Source organism: Benincasa hispida, chromosome 2, assembly GCF_009727055.1.
Source record: "Benincasa hispida cultivar B227 chromosome 2, ASM972705v1, whole genome shotgun sequence".
NCBI lineage: Eukaryota > Viridiplantae > Streptophyta > Magnoliopsida > Cucurbitales > Cucurbitaceae > Benincasa > Benincasa hispida.
In genome coordinates, this window is record NC_052350.1 from 40,288,950 (window position 1) to 40,294,934 (window position 5,985).

Consider the following 5,985-nt stretch of genomic DNA (forward strand, 5'->3'; position numbering starts at 1 on the left):
TTTTTAAAAATTCTTAACCGACATTGAAGCCCGATTTTGTACATTTTTTTTAAATTCCGTTGTCGAATCCTTTTTTTTGGTAAAAAAGTATGACATGGCACATCATCATTGAACGCTGTGGCTATGACATATTATTCATGTATGGATTGTAAATCTATTACATTTAATCCACAAATTCTGCTATAAAATTATAATTTAAAATGTCGTACAATAATTCAGGCCTTGAAAACACAAATTACAAGTAATACAAACATTATGATTTTACAAACATTATGAGATTATTGTCTCTCTCCACTTGGTAAGTATGGATCCCTTCATAATTCTTCTTGAACCAACCCCCTAGCTTTAGCAGTGTTTGGTTATAGGCATTTTTGTCTGACTACTGTTGTTCAAAGGATCACAAACAAAAAAGGTTTAAAACAAAAGATTGAAAGTGAAAATGTGATAAGAATTCATATTCAGCTAACCGTGTTTATTGGGAATGTGCATAAATGGTACATTTAAGGGAAAATTCTTGTAATGAATGTGTTGGATCTAAAGTTCCCTAAGAAAAAGCATAAAAAGGTTGCGATACCAAATATTTACTCCTTTGTTGCATCTGCAAAACAAGAAAACTCAATAGTTGAATAAATGAGAGAATCTTCTTTTTCAAGATCTTGAAGAAGAGAAGCTTTGTTGCCTAGATATGAGATACGAAGACGATGGAAACTTTTCGGCAGCATAACGATGCTACCACAACAAAACCCAAAATTTACCTTGAACCTGTTCAAAGAAACACACTCCCAAAAATATTTCACAACTACTTGTTCTCAACAGAACTATCAGAATTCCCAAAAAATGAATATTCAAGAACACATACATCAATAAGCAAATTTAGCTCACAATGTACTTCAAACCTCAAAAGTTGTCATAAAGACTACCATAGTGCATGAATAACCCACAAACTACCATAGTGTAACCTACAAACTCGAGCACCTTGAATCAAATCTAAACTACAAATAAATAGTACCCCTGAGTCGTAAATTACAAACCTCCCTATGAGGATTGCACCCGTCCCATTCCTGTTTGCCAATGGAGTTCATAATTTCAACTAACATAGCTATAAGGCAAGGGGGTTACACATAGAACTGTTGTCTAGTCAAGTAGCCCAACTTGCAAGTAAATGAGTGTCCAGAAAAGACAATACACATTAAAAATTCCTTAGGTTCCACAATTAGTTTCTTCAACTTGTTTGCTTTTGAAATCATAATGTTCTAATATATCTTATTTTGATGATTTTTCGTACTAATTATCAAAACTTTATACACACGACTCTTTGGGGTTAATTTTGAAGTCTTGGATACAAGGCTATGAAACAAATTATGATTTACCATCTTGAAAAATAGAAAAGGTGATAAGATTTCAAGTAACAACAGAGGATAATGCTACTATTGTTATTCTATATTAAGAATAAACAAACTTTAATGCTATTCCACGTTAAACATATACCAAGTTAATTTTATGAAACTTCATAAAGGCACCAGAATAAAATACCTTCTTTTGTAGTTGGATTTGTGCTCCTATACCAGATGGCCTCCCTGATCCGAGGAGGTGCAAATGTTGGACCTTGAAGAAATGATGAATTATGTCCTAGAGGAACTCCAAGAAGATAAGCTGATGCTATAGCACCTCCTAAAGCACGCACATGCTCACCCTAGGAGAACAAGTCCAGAAGCTTAATAATTAATATTGTAATTGGCTACTGGCAAACTCAAGTATCAAAACTAAATATTGGGTTTTGTTTTTAATCCGGACTAATGTAGGACCAATCTTGGAGTTTTCCTGAATCTAATCTTTATTGAATAATACCTCAAATTAACCTAGGGACCCTATAAATAGGGTAGAAACCACAACAAAACCATAGTGTTACCTAGATATGAGATACAAAGACGATGGAAAATTTTCGGTAGCATAACGATGCTACCACAACAAAACCAAAAATTTCTGTTAAAAAAAACACACTCCCAAAAATATTTTACAACTACTTGTTCTCAACAGAACTATCAGAATTCCCAAGAAATTAATATTCAAGAACACATACATCAATAAGCAAATTTAGCTCACAATGTACTTCAAATCTCAAAAGTTGTCACAAAAACTACCATAGTGTATGGATAACCCACAAACTACCATAGGGCAACCCACAAACTCAAGCCCATTGAATCAAATTTAAACTACAAATAAATAGTATCCATGAGTCATAAACGGTTGTTACATTATAATCCAATATGGTCAAAAGAGAAATAAGTACACTATAACTTCTCAAACAGGAATTTTTATATCATTAGAGTCACTTGAAAACACTTAGAAACTGTGCTTAAAACTGCAAGCATTCAAAAATGCACTTACCAGGAAAAATTTTCACCTGAATCCCTTACTGTTGCAAGAAATCCATCTCCTTCCCACCCATTCCAAACACCTAAAAAACACAAACAAAAAAGGTTTAAGACAAAGGATTGAAAGTGAAAATGTTATCAGAATTCATATTCAACTAACCGTGTTTATTGGGAATGTGCATAAATGGTACATTCAAGGCAAAATTCTTGTAGTGATGCTTATCGAATGATCAAATAATTTAAATCGAATATTAGAATGATGCTTTTTTCTCAATTTCAACTACCCAACTATACACCACCATCCCAACAAGAACCATCCCTGATATGTTCTTCAATGTCATCTCTGAATCAAAGAGCAGGCACCCCAACATCAGCACGCATACCGTCTTCATATGGCCTAAAACCTGGAATGATACGACCGATACACAGATATTGACTGATGTTGCAGAACACAGCTAGGGAGCATGACAGTAATATGAAACACTGCAACATTCATTAAGGATAGATTGAACTTCGGAAGTAAAAGCGAAACAAATACAAGATTCGAAAAAGAGAGATATCGGAATAACGACTTACGAATGCACCAAAAGTGTAGTTGTATTTCAGTAGAGATTTGTATGGGAACTGTTTTGCTTAGTAATTCAAAGGAACCTATTGAGTACTTCTTCTGTAATGAACCTATTGACTGTTTAAATCAATGCAAAAGATTTGAGCTTTGTAATTAGGGCTATAAGATGGAGAAGAAGTCTTTGTGAAGAATCAAACCTGATTGTGCTTTGTAATGTCTGCTTCTTGATTTTGATCTTGAATAAAGATGTCAATGGTTGTTCTCTGGAGTGAATGTAGAAATAAATAAGCCGAACCACTATAAATCAAGTGTTTCTCTTCTACTTTCCTTAATCTTCATCTAGTTCTTTACTCAAATTTTGTCTCCATTGATTTGTTGTGAGTGAATATAAAGATCAGAGAATTTTAGAGAGAATTTGCATGTTGATCAGAAGAGTAAAGAAGAAAGATAATCATATTCAATTGTTGTATTACCTTTTACAGTGAGACATGTGTAGTCGTTTTCTCTTTACAATTTGGTATCAAAACTTGGAAAAGAACTTATCAATGGCAGTAGAGAAGTACGCAATTGAAAAGTTCACTGAAAATAATGATTTTAATTTGTGGTCAAAGAAGATTAAGATGATATTGACATATCAAAAGACCTTAAAAGGATTAGAAGATCCTAAGACATTGCCTACAACCCTAACTCAAGTAGAGAAACGGAATATTGAAGAAGTAGCCTATAGAAAAACTCTGTTATTGAATGTAACTGACAACATACTAAGGCAAGTAATTGATGAATACAGAACATATGAAGTTTTGAATAAATTAGAAGCTTTATATGAGAAAAAGGATGTGTCAAATAAAATTTTCTTGAAGGAAAGGTTGTTCTCATTCAAGATGAATACTGTAAAACAATGGATGAGAACCTAAATGACTGTAGAAGACTAACATCAGAAATAAATCAAACAGAGGAGAAACTAGGCAAAGAAAGTGAAGCAACCATTCTTCTTAATTAATTACCAAATACTTATAAAGATGTAAAAATGGCACTTAAGTATGGAAGGGATAATATCTCCACTGATGCAGTAAGTGCAACCATCAGATGTAAATAGCTGGAATTCAAGGCAGAATCTAAAAGTTCCGGAAATGGTGAGACCTTATTTTCAAAGGGAATCTACAGATCCAAGGAGAAGAAAGAACTCCACCACTGACGGAATCTACGAACGGCGAAACTCCACTACGCCGATGACGACCCACCAACACCGGTGACCCAAATCTACAAATCCAACCAATGTCCGTGATAGAGACCATGACAACGACTGGACAACGTTGTTGAAGACGACAGAGACCCACGACAATGCCCATGGAAACAATCGAACAACGCCCACAACAACGATAGGATGACAGAGACCAACCACCGACGACGACAGAGACCCTAACAACGCTGGTGACGATAACGATCGGAACAACGAAAACTTTGGGGATTCGAACGGCCAAGGAGAAGAGAGGGTTTGATAAGAGAGGGTGAAAGGAGAGAGAAGGTTTGGTTAAAATGAAAGATATATTTTTTAATAAAGTAAGAAAAAAATAAATTTAGACCTTTAATGTCGTTTAAAACCGACATTAAAGATTCGTTTTTTATTTTTTTAAAAAATCGACATTATACATTTGGTTTTACTTTTTCCAACCGACATTAAAGCCCAAATTTCTTATAGTGGATCTCAAAAGCATAGTGGTTTCTCTCATAGCAGCACAATGGAAGGAGGCAAAAAAAGGCTGAAAGATAATTTAAAACGAAGATAAGTGTAGGCTTTTAGAGAATTTTTTTTTGGCATCACCCAAAATATTCAACATGTTATAAAGAAATTAACAAAGAAGTACAATAATTCATAAATGTTCTAACAAGAAACAATCTTGTTAATAGCCAAACTCCCTTTGCATTGTCTACGAAACGTTTGAGATATTACCATTCAATCAACGATCCCAACCAAATGAAGACATCCAATCATTGGCAGAACTGGATTCACCCGAAGCTCCTCCTCCTTCACTATTGCCATCGTCCCGAGACTACTCGGTATTCCAACTGGATGTGGGCTTCTCTCAACCACCTTCTCTTTAGAAACCTACATTGGCTTCTTTGTTTTTGTCCACAGTTGATGGCTTCTAGGTGGAATTTTGACCCTTACTAGAACTCTCAGCAGACTTCCCTTAAGTTTTCAAGTAGGGATCTAACATCTTTGGATTCTTCGCCAGTGCCCTTCCTCCTGGGAAGAACATCTTCAATATTGGAAATAAGGCGCAGAGGCAAGAAGTTCTTCTTGACGGAAGTAAAGGAAGTCATGGGGCTTCAATTCAAAAAGGAATAAAATGGAAAATGGAAGAAGAAGAAGCTTCACTGCAAGGAATCAGAAATCAGAACTCTAAAATTGGAGGGAAATGAGGAAAAGAAGAAAGGGAAGAAGAAGAAGGAAAGGGAAAAGGAAGAATAAAGCACTAAAATGAAAAACGGTGAAATTGGGGAAGGAAGATAGATAGGTTAGAAACAAATCTTAATCAGATGAAGGGAATCGACCGTGTGGTGGAGGTCTTGAGCCAATCAGCGGTAGGGTGAAGTTCGACATAGACATCACAATGATTTCGACGACAAGGTAAAGTATGGCATGGGGATCGCGAGGGTTTCGGTTGCAGGGGTTCGCGTGAAGCATTCTAAGGGTTAGTAAAATTTTGGACTTAAAAAAACAAGAAAGTAATTTCACTTTACTTAATATTGTTGACACTTAAAACATGAATGAAAAATATATAACTTGACATTTTTGAAACGTCAAGTAGTGTGAAAAAAAATTGAAAATGTAGGGAAACTCAACATGAGGAGTTCCGTGAGCGGAAGCGGATCGTCCAAATTCCTTTATGATTGCACGCATACATTTACAGTCATTCAAATAAATTATGCAATCAAAGTAAATTACAACAAGTTTTTCAAATAAAACAAATGTTGAGAAATTATACCTTTGAAGAATTGTTTTTCAAGTAATCCCGCGATCCAACTTGTTCACGAATG

The 5,985-nt window shown here is 35.0% G+C and overlaps 1 long non-coding RNA gene across 5 annotated transcripts; it reads right to left on the minus strand.

Annotated features, from left to right (window-relative positions):
• Positions 1 to 208: 208 nt before the first annotated feature.
• On the minus strand, positions 209 to 5,709 carry LOC120070582. Of its 5 annotated transcripts, XR_005479990.1 has the most exons (5): positions 4,895 to 5,708; positions 3,141 to 3,206; positions 2,952 to 3,060; positions 2,389 to 2,858; positions 1,331 to 1,693 (listed from the first exon to the last, which is right to left on the minus strand). It is a non-coding gene; the product is annotated as an uncharacterized LOC120070582 (long non-coding RNA). The 5 variants fall into 5 exon arrangements; XR_005479991.1 differs by adding an exon at positions 209 to 598 and having other exon boundaries at positions 1,534 to 1,693; positions 2,952 to 5,709; XR_005479988.1 differs by having other exon boundaries at positions 3,141 to 5,709.
• Between the last annotated feature and the right edge of the window lie 276 nt (positions 5,710 to 5,985).